This window comes from Olea europaea, chromosome 23 (genome assembly GCF_002742605.1).
Source record: "Olea europaea var. sylvestris chromosome 23, O_europaea_v1, whole genome shotgun sequence".
In the NCBI taxonomy this organism is placed as follows: domain Eukaryota; kingdom Viridiplantae; phylum Streptophyta; class Magnoliopsida; order Lamiales; family Oleaceae; genus Olea; species Olea europaea.
Window position 1 is genome coordinate 1,158,046 of NC_036259.1, and position 17,146 is coordinate 1,175,191.

General features: G+C 36.7%; 1 long non-coding RNA gene and 1 pseudogene across 1 annotated transcript; one reads left to right on the plus strand and one right to left on the minus strand.

Annotated features, from left to right (window-relative positions):
* Positions 1-3,731: 3,731 nt before the first annotated feature.
* On the plus strand, positions 3,732-10,856 carry LOC111372449 (annotated as a pseudogene).
* A 5,246-nt stretch (positions 10,857-16,102) lies between these two features.
* On the minus strand, positions 16,103-17,146 carry LOC111371871. Its single transcript, XR_002698663.1, has 2 exons — positions 16,431-17,146; positions 16,103-16,332 (listed from the first exon to the last, which is right to left on the minus strand). It is a non-coding gene; the product is annotated as an uncharacterized LOC111371871 (long non-coding RNA).

A 17,146-nucleotide genomic window follows, 5' to 3' on the forward strand; every position in this document is an offset into this window, starting at 1 on the left:
GGTTTATGGGGCTTGGCTCTAGTTTATGTTACATGGACCACCTCCTTAGTCCTTGATAGATAGGTTGACATGATACTACATGACATTCTATTTTTGGATTGTTTTAAATACATTCATCATTTCCCACCTAAATGTCTCCCATAGCGTGAATTATTGTATCCTTTATCGTTCTTGTCATTGTTCCTTTTGTCCGTCATTTTTTCATCCTTTTCATCGTTTGGCCCATCCTCATAGCCATCGATCATACTTCCTCCTAAGTCCTAGTGGTGCTTGACATGGTAATATTTTGAGGGTTTTTGTATATGATTGTTAGCCAAAAATTCACAAACAAACATGTCCTTCAGACGTGACATTTCCAGAAGTTTGAGTCTTTTGGGGCGCAACTTTCCAACTTCTATATAAATGCCCTCCATTTCCAGAGATCCTCCTATTCAACTACTTCGACCATTTTCGAGCACCTCATAGTATTTCAGGGCATCTGAAGATTCGATCTTTCGTCCATTTTGAATCTTTTGAACTATAATATTGTATTCTTCCTTGAAGTATTCTCTCTTCAGCATTTCAATCCCAAAATTCTCTAGTTTAGGCACATTTTCATTTCAAAGAGTTCAAAATGCTAGATGAGGCCAGTATAAAAGATCTAATATCACTATTTTAGGGCTTGTAATTTCTTCGATGGGAACTTTCGTTGGTTTTGTAATTTGGAGATGCTATTATAAGGCTGTGGTCTTTGCATTTTGAAAGATTACTGTTGGAAAACTGCCAATAATAATGCAAAGCATTATCGTCTTAAGTAAAAAGAGTTCAATTCTTGCCTTGGCTATTCTTCAAAGTCTTTTTCCCTCCTCTCTTTCTTCTACTTTTGAATTTATTTTATTTCATTGGGATAAGTTGATAAATAAGTTATTTATTTTAAAATTGTTCCTAATTTGAGAGTTACAGATGAACTACTTTCACACTTCAGGTAAGTAATTTTCATTCACTAATAAGTGGTTAAAAATTGCTAACATACCTAAACGTGATCTTGAAAACAAATATAACTTTTAAGCTTAACCAAAAACCCTACTAGCCCATTTCAATTCAATTTAGTTGAGTCCATAAATACGAGATCATCTTCTATAAATAGAGAACAACAACTAGAAAACAAAGACCAAAGTCCTATTCTTTTTCCAATCAGAGAGTTTGGTGTAATATTCACTCAATCACTGGTCATGCACAGCACAACATTAACTATATATCGTTACTGTTTTCATGTTGCAAATTCACTGAGTGGTCAATCCCTCAACAGCAGTTCTGTCCACATTTTGTAACCAAACAATTAGGTTTTCTGAAATCAAAGTACCCCCACGGAAAATGCACCTCAGAGGGAAAGAAAGTGTTTCCTTTAGGGGAAAAAAATGGGCCAAACAGTTTCAAAATAGAGGGTCATACTCATAGTGACATAAATAAGAAACCAAATGCTGTCACTTTATTGCTTGTTGACAGAACCTCACGTGGAGTTGAGGAGACTCTCTGTACTATGGCATTGCTTTATTGCCTTGTTGCTTTCTCTTGTGCTCTTTTGGGTTCAAGGAAAAAAAAAATTCCACAAGGTTTTAATGTAACATCGAGTATCGTGTGAATATTGGGGGATATAAAGACGGGTTTATAGCGATTATGGGATCTGATCAAATCTCATGTTGTACGTAAAAGTTCATGTAATCAAGTGTATTAAAATGTAATGACTTATCTAGACTCGAGATGACCTAACATGTTTAAGCTCCATCTAGAAACAACTTATACGACCTATCCTTCTTGTTGCATTGTTCACACTATTGTCACCTTTACATGAAATATGTGGACTTGGGATGAACTAAGCATTTCATCACGTCACTTGCTCAATTTGCATGAATCGGTTTACATCTTTTGTCCTTTTCATGAGTCCTCAAATAATATATAGTTTTGTAAAGGGGAAAATTGAAAATTCACTCAAGGTCACTTATTTACATGTTACATGTTGGTCACCTAACTTCGTGTGTTTTTAATTTCATTGTCCAATTTACCTTTTTTCTTCAATTTAACCATTCCATTTATGTTTTAGATTAATTTTCTAATTTAATGTCACTAAATAGTATTTTAATCATCTTTACCAATTACAATAACTATGCCTGAAAAAACTTATCATAAATTTACGACGATAATCAACTCATCGCTCAATGATCTTCTATCTTTCGACAGAATTATTTGGGTCATGTAAGCCTAGAAATGGACCCAACTTCCACATTTGAGGGACCAGAGCTTCGAAATATTAAGCCCAAACAAATATACAGTCCAAAATCAAAATAATAAACCCACGTATAAAATTGAAAATAGATAATATGGCTAGCGAAGTAGGAGCAATCCAATGGAAGGATCATGCACGGAAGACCCCTTTACCAAAATACAAATGCAAAAGATGGCATCAGAATAGGGTTCACTTTCCTGCAGAAATCCAATCCATGCACCAAACTGAAATTGTCCATCCATTCAACCGATAGATCAAACTGGTCATACCAAGTACTAACAAGAGGCTTTGGCGGTAGCATTCACAATTTTAAGTAAGTCACAATCTTGGTGAACATTCTTGAGTTTGCCAACTCCATTTTCGAACCTGCAATCTTTGCTTCGATTGCATTGAATAGTTTTCGCGAACCAATTTGAGCCTCCGAGTCTCAGCTATTTGATGCTTCAACTTGGGAATCAACAATGGAGGCCAAGGACCAGAGCTTGGGGCAATCCTGAATAGCATGTGGCCCTTTGCAAATGAAGCAACCACTTCCAGGCACGTATAAATAATTTTTTTTATCGTCGTACTTTTCTATCCTGCATGTTATTTAGTATCACCGGTTTTATAATCAAATTTGAAATCAAGCTTACCTTGCTTGTCTTTCTTTCCATCACCCTCGACGATGCAATTCTTACCTCGCCCAATTCTTAAAACCGTCCATGAAGTAAACAATAACACGTTGTTCAACATGCTGGAAAATTGAAGCGTAAGAGTTGTGAACTCTTTGATGTAAACGTGGACGGTGTTCTTATGATTCAACTCCTCTTGCTTCTTACAGGCCTCGTAGATGGCATCTTTGGGGTAAAATTGGCACTCCAATTCCTTTTTGTACTCATGCCAAGTCTCGATCTTGCTGGAACACTTTTCTATGTCAGCATGTTTGCAGCACCACCATAGCTAAATGCTATCAGAAAGATACATAGAAGCCGTTTTGCACTTTCATAGCTTCATCAAAATATATATATATTTTTTCATATGCCGAAGAAAGTTCTCGACTTCTTTGACATCCCTCTTGTCATCAAATCTCTTCGGTTGAGGACAACAACAACTATGGCAACTCCTTGAACCAGCAATGGATTTGTTTGTTAACAAAAAAATCACTTTGACATTGCATGCAGTAACAGAATCTGTATTTGCTTAATTCGAATAATATAAAATCCGAAACGGGACCATTTAAAATCCCAAAAATTAAGGCTCCGTTTGGGAGGGATTTTGAGAATTGATTTTTTGACTATTAGAAGAAAAGTGGGGTTCACCTATGAGAGAAGTTAAAAATTACAGTTGGAATAGTGAAATAATGGTCAAAAAATTAATTTTTTTGGGTAAAAAATTCCTCCCAAATAGGTTCTAAATGTTGTCTCTGTTTTTTGGGAATGTGGGACATCACATGTTATCCAAATCCAACGAACAAATCACTGTCGTTATCAATTTATTGTGCATCCCAAGGCATGTATTTAAGAACCGAACGCTTGCTGTCTCCATCCAAGGTACGAACGAACGATCAGCAAAAAGGAGAAAGGCCATTAATTAAACAGTAGAGTGAAAAGGGATCAAAAATGGAAACTTTTGATCAAAAATTGGCTTGGGGCCGCTTGGCTGTTTTCTCCTCTCACCTTTCGGTTCAGTTAATCCACTCGATGCCGTTTCTTCGGGGATTCTCGAACCTTCAAGCTGCTCCGCTGCCGTGGCTCCACCGTCGAATCTGAAAGGTTTGTTGACTATAATAGATGAGCGTACCGGTAAACGGTACCAGGTTCTGGTCTCCGAAGAAGGCACCGTCAAAGCCACAGACTTAAAAAAGGTGATTGATATTTGAAAATGGAAATCTTTATTAATATTAGTGATTTTTTCAAATTTTAACTGGGACTGTTTTTGCTTTTACTGTAATTTTTCTAGATACGAATTTCATCTGATTTTTAGTTCTTCTGGCTGTTTGAAAAATTTATGTGAATCTTGCTCTGATTTTTCTTTATCGTTTCCACGTCTAAATGAGGGGTTCTGAAGGAAACAATCTTGAAGCTTAGATGAGGTTTTTATACGTGGAAATGAGGAACGCATAAGTGTGGTTTTGATATACTAATGTGATTGCTTGCCCTTGGAAAAGTAATTATAAAGTATTGGGACTAGTGCTCAGAGTATAATCTTGAAATCCACAAACGGCTTAACGAAGTACATTTTATTGGTGAAATCTGCATGTTATTTTTGAAGATTCTGACATAGGAGAGTATTGTAGATAACAACGGGTAAGAAAATCAAGGGGCTCAAGCTTTACGATCCAGGGTATGTTAATACGGCTCCTGTGCGATCTTCTATTTGTTACATCGATGGTGACGAAGGAATTCTTAGATACAGGGGCTAACCGATTGAAGAGCTGGCTGAGGGAAGTTCCTTCTTGGAAGTGGCATATCTTTTGAGTAAGTGTTACCACTATATTCCTTGTGTGCTTAATTCTCGAGTATCTAAATTTTATGCTGGTATATGACCAGTTTCAATTCTTATCCTGTCTAATCTGTAGTAGAGTGCATCATTTGAAATCGGTTCACATGGTGTTTGACTGCTTCAAATTCTATCTGCCTCTTTTGTGCTTCAATTGATTACCTCTTGAGGCATCTCGGCCAAGCTTAATTCTCATTATTGTTGTGAAAATGAAGGATCCATATTGTTATTTCTAGTTTCTCTTGCGTTGGAGTTTATTCGCATTTCTTAGTTATGCATGTTTTAAATACTGAATGTTGATGGATATATAAGAGGCCCCGTTTGGTACCCATTTTTTACAAAATGCTCTTCTTTTCAACCACACATTCTTTATTAAAATAATATTACACGTAAATCAAAAACCTTTATTTATTTTTCAACCACACATTTCTCATCAATTTACTATTCAAAAATGTATTTTTACATAAAAATGTCTTACAAACACCCTCAGAATTTAGTACTTGAATGGCTCTCAGCTTTGTTTGATTCATATGATTGGCATATACATCAATTCAGTTTAGTGACTCAATTGGTTCTTGTTTTGCGTGTTATAATTTTGAGCCATCTGCCCCTTTTGATGTCAGTGTATGGAAACTTACCATCTGAAAAGCAGTTGGCAGACTGGGAGTTCGCCGCTTCACAGCATTCAGCTGTACCACAAGGAATATTGGTATGCTTCTTAATTGCCTGCATAAATTTTTGAGTATTTCTCTTTGATGGTCATGGCAATTTGAGTCTCTCTGGCCAAGTTTCTTTTGTTTCATTGTTAAGAAGAATTTCTGACAATTTCATTTTCTTAACTTTGATGTATAGCATGGAGATCATAAACAAAAAAGTATGTCAGTATTGATGGAGAGAGGAAAAATATTTTCTGCTAATATTGTTAATTATGAGACAATGTCAAGCTCTCGCCTGACTTCCCTTCAGATTTGAAATAATTGCTTAAGAGACACGTTAACCTGAGTTTGACCAGACCTGCATTGCTAATTTTAGTTGTACTCACTTTGACTTGGATGACATATTTGTTCTCAATAAAAATTTTCTGAAACCTCACATTTCGTTAATTGACACCTGTAGAAATATCGTTTAATGTTTGAATAACACTGTGCTCATCTTTGATACTCAATATTCCTTCAGTCTACACTATTTTTATTGGATTTTGAATGATAGTATCCGGTCAATACTTCAAATTTACTTAAAATTAGATCCTTCAGTGTTTATTATGAGTTCCTGAATATGTGTGTGTGTGTTTCGCATTTCTGATAAATGATATCATTTTATAGAGGTTTATAGGGCGCATTAATATTTTGCATTAAATTTGAAGCTCAAAATAAAGATTTTAAAAAATAAAGAAAGAGGAAGAAGAAAGAAGAAGTGTGAAGCTCCATATTTCCAAGGGAAACATTTTCCTGGTTTGTGACACACTTAATGTTGCCACTTGCTGTAGCATTTGATTGCCATCAGCCCCGCATTTATTTGGGATTGGCCAGTGGTCTCATATGACTGCCTCTTTGATAGCTTACAGCTACTGGACGGTGTTGTTAGTGATTGCCTGATGGGCATCGACTCTAGAGGATGGTTTTGATGAAGGTTGTCACCAGTGATAGCCTGATAGTTGTGCAACTGCAAGGTATTCACTGACCACCGATTGCTGGCTGGCCGATGGTGGTTATTTTGGCAGCAGGTGTTGGTTTGATGATGTGTTCAAGGAAATTATTTTCCCACCTCCAAAAGCTTATAATCCACCAATTCAACAGTTGTTTTGACAAGGACATATTTTTTGTATATCAAATTTTCTGCACATAAAATGGAAAACTTTCACCACAAAACAAATGGATCATAAATTTTTAACTGTCTGATAGAGATAGTGATTCACATTTATTTTATTATTATTATTATTATTATTATTATTATTATTATTAATTTTTTAATTCATGTTCTTAAGTGTTTCAATATGGTTAAGGGTATGCAATGGTTTCATGAAGCACAGTTAAAATTTTCTGCCTTAGATTAATCCAATCTTTTAAAAAGCCAGTTGCGTCAATTTTGAAAAAATTGTTGTTTATTAACATTTTCTGTCCGACTTTTAAAGTTGCTTGTGTTTCTTGAGAAAGCTGACCACCCATGTTTGCTTTCCCCACTTAAATAGATAGATAACTTCTTGGTACGAAATGTGGTTGCCACCTTCTGAACAATGGGTATATACCCATATCAGTCTTGATTGTTTGGTTTGTTGTGCTTGCAGGGCCAAGAAATTTATAAGTCTAAACAAGTGAGAGATAAACAAATAGTACGCATACTAGGAAAGGTTATTTCCTTTTCTTACAAGAGTCAAACTATTGAATATTAGCTTCTGAGTCTCCTGGGTGTCTTTTTCAACTTACTATTGACTTCTATCATAGCAGTACTGAGAAGAGGGTTAAATTTGCAGGACCAACAGTTGCCGCAGCAGCTTATTTGAGGATGGCAGGAAGGCCACCTGTTCTTCCATCTAGCAATCTTTCATACTCAGAGAACTTCTTATATATGCTTGATTCTTTGTAAGATCAGTTTCCTTTTTTCTTCTTTCCTGTGTAAACAAATATATGAGAATATTTCCTCGTTATCTGGACTGGAGTAGCTTTCCATGTTGACTTTACTTTTGAAGACGAGGAACAATTTGTGAATCAAGTTCACTTCATCATGGAAACACAAGAATTCTGTTTCCAGATTAATTGGCTTCTCAGACTGAGTTACCATTTCACTATAATTTGAAATTTGTGCTGCTATTTTGACTAAAAGTTTTGGTTATTATTCACACAGGGGCAATAGGTCTTATAAGCCCAATCCTCGACTTGCTCGTGGTCTCGACATTCTTTCATTTTACATGCGGAACATGAAATGAATTGTTCCACTGCAGCTGCACGGCACCTGGCTTCAAGGTAGCATCTTATTTTTTCCCTGAAGAGAATATTCCTTTTATTTTTTGCTTACCCAAATCTGCATGTGCAGTGGTGTTGATGTATACACGGCCCTTTCTGGAGCAGTTGGAGCTCTGTATGGTCCTCTTCATGGTGGAGCAAATGAGGTAATCAGCATGTGGGAACCTGCTCTTGTGTGGTTCACCAATCAGACACATGCTGTGATGTTTGTTAGTTCAGATTAGACACTTATGCTTGTATACCTTCAAATTGTTATAAGCGACATTGATCTAAAGTTTCTTTACTTTGTATGCTTTATAGGCTGTACTTAAGATGTTGGGTGAGATTGGAAGTATTGACAAAATACCGGAGTTCATTGAGGGTGTGAAGAACAGGTTGGTAACCTTCTGTTGCAGCCATCTTTTTTATGGTTACAAAAATGCTTCTATCATTGTCTAACTCATGCAAGTGTTGTATAATTTTTTTAAAGGAAGCGTAAGATGTCAGGTTTTGGGCATCGTGTCTACAAAAACTATGATCCCAGAGCAAAGGTCATCAAGAAACTTGCAGAAGAAGTCTCTTCCATTGTTGGTCGAGATCCTCTGATTGAGGTAGGTTTGTTTCTTTTGGGAGTGAATTCAACTGTACTGGTTACATGAAGTGTTTGGATTTCATGGACAAAGTGATTGACCCTGTAACCAAGTTATAACTCACGAGTGTTAAAAAGTTATGCAGTATGGAATCTGCTCATGAAATCACTATAGAAATCAACTGTGCAAATGAAAATGAATGCTGCAGGGACCCAAGTCTCCCCTATGGAGTTCAAAAGAGATTAAAATCATGTCACTATAAAATTGTCAGTAAAAGCTTGCTTAAAAAACCTATCCATGGTTTGACCTTTTTTCCTCATTTTTAATTTAATAAAGAACAATGTTACAAATGTCTTCAAGCAATAGTCTATAAGTAAATGGCCAGGCACCCTTGATGACAAAACCTGCCGCTCCTTGCCCCTGGTACCTTCTTGATGGACACATCAAGAACAAAAGAAGAACTGGCCTCCTATACGAAGATAAAAGGGGGAAAAAGAAAATTGTCGCAAAGGGGGGATTGGAATTTCTTTATAGGAATCTGACCAATGATTTAGATCTTTAATGGGAATATGTGGACACTTCACTCCTTGCCTTTGGTCTCACAAGCTTGCTGGAAAAACTAAAGTTCCCATGGGGTGTGGCTCTTGTCAGTGTAATCCTCGGTTAGTTACTGGTATTACAATTACAGCATCGTTGATCATTAATTCAAGTCTTGCGGCCATGGTTCTGTTGGTAGGGTAAAGAGAGTCTTTGGTTTTGGGAACCATTCTTCATGCTTAGCTTCTTCTTCTAGTTGCTGCTGCTTAATGTCGCTGTCTCTATACTAAACTCATTGGTTATAAGTGTGCAGTAGACAGACATCAATGCACGACTGTGCATGAACCAATTTGTACGAGGTCTATGATTTCACACCTGATGTTGGTCAATGTCTCGTTTAGATTATGCAAGAACCAAAATTCTATGATGCTAAAAGACCCTTAGTTGATATTCCAAAAATATAAAGGCTACCTATTCAAATGCTTCTACTTAGTCTGAATCAGTCTCCTGTCATTTGCAGGTGGCAATAGATTTGGAGAAGCTGCCTTATCAATGAGTATTTTGTGAAGAGGAAGTTGTAACCAAATGTTGATTTCTATTCTGGGTTAATTTATAGGTAAGCTGAGAAATGTCGATTGTATTTTATTGCTCTCAGTTTTTATTTTTTTATTTTAATTAAGCAAAAGGAATTTTTTACTCTGAAGTCTGAAGTGTCACGAAGATATTCTTAATCTTGCGGCACTGTAATTCAGGGCCATTGGTTTTCCCACTTAGTTCTTCCCCGTTTTGTTTGCAATTCCTCGAATGGCTGGTTATTTATCTCACTGGTGAGAGGCTCTGGATGATCTCGACACAAAGATCATGCTACCTGCACAGGTTATATTGTCTTCCATTCCGTTCCTTTCAGTTCTTTTCCCGATTTGTGCCCTTGATTTTTTTTTTGATACAAATTTTCTTGGTTCCGGCAAGAATTGTCCAAGAAAAGGAAAATTCAAAATTCTTTCTGTAGCTGACGAACATTTCGTTAAAACTGTCACGCCTTCCCCCATCTATCGCATTAGTGAAAATATTCTGCTGGTCTTAATATTTGTTTTATATACCAGGTGTACACTGGCGTATGGTAATTTACACTGCTGCATAGAGCAAAAAGTGTAAATAGTTGTATTCGAACACTGAGCTGTGATAATAATGAACCTGTGGATTTCTTATTTCACTCTGGTAAACCATCTTTCTGGTCACACGAGGCTTTTCAATGTCAGTTGCAACTTTGAATTCATATTCCATGTATGTCTGTAGATCTAATTTCCAGAAATTCACTGACAGGTCTTCTGCTCATGCTGATTTCTTATTGATCCATAAACATATCTGTTGACTCGTCACATAAAAGCTCTCACTTATAAAATCAATTTGCAAGTAGAGGGTGGACAAGAACTTGTATGCCAGACATCTTGAGCATCGACCAGGATGGAGAAAGAAATTTGATGCTCGCTCGTTCCCATTTTTGTTATGATGTGTATATATTTGTGTGCACACTTCTCCAAGAACAAGAGAGCAAGCCTCCGTTAGGATATATAATTTATAACATATTATTCACGCATTTTGTAGGATTCACTACCATTCCTCTTGCTATTCTTCTTTATAAATCATTTAAAGAAGCTGTCAAATGGAGGCTAAAGTTTGGGATTAAATTGCAATGAAGTTCCTAAGATAAGGCTAGTGCGTAGGTAAAACAACGCTGCATCATATAATATTATGCAGTTATTTCTTGTAAATATTGTGCAATAGCATGTAAAAACAGTAAATACATAGCGTCTGCAAGGTTTTGTACCACATCAAAATTCTATTCAAGAGACTGGCTAGCCAATACAAGGAAGTAGAGTACACATTACCTAGTGGCATGGCAAAAGTAACACCAACACCAGGATTATAGAACAAAAAACACAGGATAAAACCTTTGTCATGCAGGATAAGTGTCAACGGATCCAGAAAATGACTTCCCCCAAACAAAATTAGACAGTTTTCCTGCTGCTGGAAGTAAGAGTACGAGAATAGAAAGGACAAGCAGAGGCAAAGCTTGATTTGGTGATATCTTGAATACAAGCAACATGTAGGGGCCAAACAACATAGAAACAGTAATTTGTGGCCATGGCTTAAATGGGAATTCGTGCAAGACATAGATAACCCCGGCTAATGAAGATACAAACGCCGTTGAATTACACAGTATGAATAGCAGTGTAATGATAGAATCCTGTATCTCTTGGGGCTGGTCGTGAACAGCTCCATACCTTGACGTAGCCACTAATGTTCCCATCATCGTCAGGGCTAGCATAAGTAACAGCACATGATCCTTGCTGCGTTTTATGCTACAGTTGAAATTATTTAAATCGTCAGAGTTTTGGCGTTTGATTTTTTTTTGTGGGGATCCCAAAATTCATACTGGCCGACTCTGTATCTCCATCAGCTGATTGATGCTCAAAATTCTGCATCAAAGATGAGTAAGGGTAACGATATTTTTCAGCTGTTTGAGGCTCAAAAATGTTGCATAAGAAACGGAGTGAAAATAACGATATGAATCCACTCTCAAATATTTATCTTACCTCTTTGGAATGTAAAGCTTCACAAATACTTACTAAGATATATAAATATAGTGCAATTCAAAGTTCTCCTTCAATGATAGCTTTATTTAAACATTTTCTAAATGTAAGATGAAGTACGATCTATCAAATTATATATAACAGGGAAAGCTAATTAAGAATTACCACTGAATGCCAACAATCTATCAACAGGGTGGAAGTTCTCATGTAGAAGTGGCTGTAACAAACATTTGTTACAGTTTACACGGAAATCATATATCGACGTTTGAAAAAATTTCATTTTCAAATTGAAATAATTTTTTTTTTTGTTTATATAGTTTTTACTGAAGTTAACTCGCCTATAGGCACAAAGTGCCATGTGAATGATGCTATAGAAAACAATGCAAATTGTCATGTGAATGATGCTTCGTCTGTACGACACAGCACTGTTTCATAAACGAACATGTTTAGATCAGAAGTATCAAAATCGATTTCTAATAACAATTTGGAGTTCTAATTCCAGGTTTTAGCCATTTCAACAAAGATTGTGTACCAATGTCCCCTGGACAGGTTTCTCCTTCTTTTAACAAAATCTCTAATATTTTCCACCAAATTACCTTCTCAGCAATTGCAAGTCAACCCCTATTTGTCTCTTACTATTATCCATATGGACAAGTCTTTCTTTATTAAATGCCTCTGAGGCACATCCAAGTTGGCAAAGGAAGGGCAGTGCGGGGCTCGCAATCCCAGCGTGGGGAGTTCGATTCCTGGTTGGAGCAACTAAGTGTTGTAATAACCAGAGGAAGGGTTGAAGCAGTTTGGTGATGTAATAACCATGGAGGAGGCTCCCTTGTGGCCAGGAGTATAAAGGCTGTTCGAACCCTGGTCAACTTGGGCACATCCCGCGATTTACCTTCCTGAGCTGCTGAGAGGCCGGAAGTTCAGGGACAAGGATATAGTTTGGCGTAAGCTGGGACACCTCGTTAAAAAAAAAAAAAAAAAGTCTCTTTATTAAATTTTTTTTGCCGTCTTTTCTTCTTTTTTTATTAAAATTTCTTGTCAATAATTCTACTTGAATGAAAAAATCAACGTCTTCTGAAAGCTACTTTCTGTCGCAAGCTTTCAAACTCGGCCCCTACCTGTTTCCAGGAAACTTCATATTTATCATTTATTATTTTCTGTTGTTTCAAAGAAATTGCAGAAGTCTAAATGCTGGATAAAAGAGACAAAGTAGAGAAAGATGGGAAATGGGAACTCAGATGAGCAAGTTTATCAATCTGCTTTTGCCGTCTTTTCTTGTTTTTTCATTAAAATTTCTTGTCAATAATTTTTCTTGCGTGAAAAAATCAACGTCTTCTGAATGTTGCAAGCTTCTTGATAATTTTCAATCTTGGCCCCTTCCTGTGTCCTGGAAACTTCATATTTATGATTTTTTTCTTATTTTCTATTGTTTCAAAGAAATTGCAGAAGTCCAAATGCTGGATAAAAGAGAAAAAAATAGAGAAAGATGAGAACTCAGATGAGCAAGTTTAACAAATTGCCCATGCCTTCCCTCTCAGCGAACCCTCAATCTGCTGCATCACTGGCAGGACATAGGCTGGACGACGAGGAGTTGTCGATTGAGGTATGTTACCTAAAGATTGTTGCTTGCTTTCTTCTAAAAAAGGTTGAACCCTAGGGTCCCCACCGCCCCGTCCCGCCCCTAGAGCTTTGTTAAGGAGGTAAATCGCGGGATGTGCTCCAGCGGGCCAGGGAACAAGAGCTACATGTATACTGCGCTTACAAGGAATCCAATTCTATGTTTCAAGAATCGAACCCCCACATTGCGGCTGCTAGCAAGGTATGAGATAACTTCACTCCTGTCTTTTGCACCACTGGACTATGCCCCGAGGGAACGTTGCTTGCTTTCTTCTAATTTGGCTCAAAAGTTGTCCGTGTAACATATGAGAGATGGATTCATCACTTCTGATTTGCTGTCGACAGGATAAAACTTTCCACTGCTGACGTGTTTGAAATAGTCAGGTTCTCTTACCACGTCAACAGTAGTAAGTTTTTATATTATCCCCTATGGGTAGGAGATCAATTGTAAGAAATTCATATTCAACAATAACAAGTTTGCTTGAAATTCATCGTAGGCAAGCCCCTTTGGTTGATTACTGAAGTTCATGAATGTATGAATTGTCTCCTTATTGTGTCCTCTTAGACCATCTCCTGTTTGGTAGGAATTAAAAAAAAAAAAAATATATATATATTTTAAATAATTGGTTATCACAGTTAAAAAAGCATGACCCTTGAAAGGTGAAGTCTTTGGTTCAAAATTGTGTATTTTCCACTTCATCTTTTTTCAATTTTTAAAAAATCAATAGAAATTTTTTTTTTCAATTTTTAAAAAATCTATAGAAAACTTGAAAAAAATAAAATAAATAAGCTTTAAGTGAACCAATGATAGTTCAATTGTACATTGATCCAATTATGCTAATCAGATTCGAGTTCTAATTTAATATCTATGCTTGAATGAGTTCATATATGCATTGGACATGCATGGCCGTGCTTCCCTAACATGAAAGTAAAATATTTGCGCGTTTGTTTTATTCATACCTAATTTTCGCTAGGCTACTAAACCACGAGATTGTGGCAAGAAAGAGGAAGTTTCGCCATCCCGCCCCTTGATCCAAAGGGACATCATTATCAACTAGCTTCATTCGTCCATCAATTCTCAATTGGAAAGGCAAGTTTCTCTATGCGAAAACACAAAGGCAATGCGATACTCAACACAAGCAAATGTGCTTTTTATGTTGTTCATTTTTGTCATTGCTGGGGCTTTTGCAACAATCTCAAGTCGTCCCAACATCGGTCCTGCAGAGACCACTTGATGGGCATTAAAAGACTAATGGAGGTACCAGAGGGGTTCTACTTTATATTAATAGTCACGACCATATGTTTGGTGAGCATAACTATGGTGATCATCGTCATGTGGTCGCAGTTGGTTCGAGACTCAAGAGCATTTTATCTGAAATTACTCGTATTCTTCGTCATGGCTTTGACTTTCATCATTTATGCCCTTCAGTTGCAGCAGATTACTCCACACTTCTCCATAAGGATAAGGGGGGATTACAAGATTTCAAGCTTCTAGCTTTTATGGCTATGCTCTTTGACTATAATACTCATTTTGGCTACACTTGTGCTCATTGCAAAAACGATTGTTGGGGTATAGAGGTTGACCAATCATTCTTGACTGTAATTAGCACCGGTAAATAATTCTCAATCTCAGCTGTAATTAGTTCGTCAAAGGCAATGTTGGAGTAGGAGTTGGACCGGACCACCTGAAGGTAGCACGGAGGCATAGGCATAAGCATGAGCATGAGAATGAGAATGAGCCACGTTGTAGTAGGGGACTAGTTAAGCCTTTGGCTTATTTTTAGTTTCTACTTTGTCTTTCTAAGCAAGAATTCTACTCAAAGTTTAGACACTCGTTGTTTTTCTTTGGTTTTTGCTTAGTGAATAAAATTTTAGAGTTCTCATTTTGGTATTCTTGTGAAAGATCGACAGACTTGCACTCCCCAAATATTGATATTTGCAAATCAATGGATTTTTTACATACTATTGAATCTTTCTTGGTTTCGCTGCAATAATTTGGTATCAATACGAAAATCTAGATCCTTGTCGGGATACAGAAAGACAATAATGTACCGCTGAGTCCACAGATGAACTCGTTGGCACGACAAGACAAAATGACAGTTCAATTTGTTAAGAAACATATTCGCTCCCTCTGTTAGATCATAGACGAACCAAAAATGGATCAGTAAATGCCAATGATGACAGGGGCAATGGGTAACGTTGTTAACTGTTCTATATATTACAATACGCAAAACAAATAAATTAAGCCTTATGAGCATGAGCACGAGCACAAACCACACTGTAATAGGGGCATAGTTAAGCCCTTGGCTTATTTTTGGTTTCTGCTTTGTCTTTCTAAGCAAGAATTATATTCGAAGTTCAAAGACTCGTCGTTTTTCTTTGGATTTTGCTTATTGAATAAAATTTTTTAGAGTTCTCATTTTGGTATCCTTGTGAAAGATCGACAAACTTACACTGATAATTGCAAATCAATGGATTTTTCACATACATATTGAATCTTTCTTCGTTTCGCTGCAATAATTTGATATCAATACTAAATTCTATTTTTCATTTATGTAAGAAACCCAATCTCATTGATTCACTCTATCGGGGATTATGATGCTAATGGTCAGCTCAGACTACCACATCGGTATTTCCATTGATTCACACTATCGGACATTCACAGGGTGGCTCAATTGCAACAAAACGATGTCCACAGATTCAAATTTTGCACGGCTGTAAATAAAATGATACCATTGAATAATGTCAATGAGATCAAGAAAGAGACGTGTGATGAAAATTGTTAATTGTTCTATCCACTATATTACATTAAACAAAAATGTTATATAAAATAAGGAAAATGAGAAGTTTTGATCTGAAAATTTCCAATCAAGTCGAATCTACTAAAAACTGATTATGTTTGATGGGAAATCTTGAAAGGAGCATTCATACACTCGGTTACCATCCACCTGTTAGCTATTACTAACAAAAATATTTTGCCAGTGTAGAATAAATTCAAACATTTTTAGAAGGAACAAACAAACACATTATCCTTTTCCCAGGCGTTTGCTCCTTGATTTTCTCAGGACTTAATTCTGGGACCCATCAAAGAAAGTGGAGACAATGGTGTATAAACAGAGGAACAATTGTACTGAAATATATATTGTGTTCTAATGCTTGTAAGTACATAATTTTACAACATTGCTTACTCAAAATAGAGAGTCAAAGATTCATTGAGGCCATGTCGAGTCTCGTTTACAGTGGCTTAGCGAGTTTTGGAGGATGAAGAAGCTGCAAATCTGGGACTAACAACTGGTTTCTTCACAGGAGTAACACTGGAGACAAGCAAGAGATGGCATGACGAGGATTGGCAATGATATATGCATATAGAGAGAGAGACTAGTATTCTCGCATATGTTACTGAAATTAGTACCTATGGTTCCTCTGCACTACTTTACTCTTCGTGGCTGCTAAATTTTTGACCTCTTGGCTGCAGAAAAGAGTAGGAAATCACGGGGCTGGTCTTGGATCGATTTCTTTTAATGACGAAAAATTACCAGGAGAGAGTCTTGATGAAAATTGTTTCAAGCATGTTATTATATATATATTTTTTATAACCATGGATGTCCGGACCAACTTACGAGCACCTCAACAGTCAGACACTACTCGAGAAAATGTAGCCAATACATGCCCTTGTCCCATTTTTTATATAATTTTTAAATTATCGACACTAAATGGATACTTTAGAGACATCCCTGAGTAAGTTTTCGATATGTCATGTGGTCGTGTCCTATATAAAAATAAAGATACTATATATAAATTTTAAATTTCAAAGAATTCAAAATCGACTTGTCTCCAATGCGTCATGTCCTACCTTTCCAATAGTTAAATGTCGCTGTCCATGCATGTGTCTGTGCAACTTAGGTAACTATGAATCTTCATATTGCATTTTATGTGATAGACAACGAATGCAGGCAGGCACATGCACAAACAGAAACAAATTTGACAAAGTCAGATTGTGAATCAAAAATAAATTTTGCTTTGACTTGCCAGTGATTGATGCAAGCTCCTATCCCCACACAGAGGCGGCCCTGAGGGCACGCGAGTTGAGCGACCGCACAGAACCTCACCATTATAGGGGCACCAATT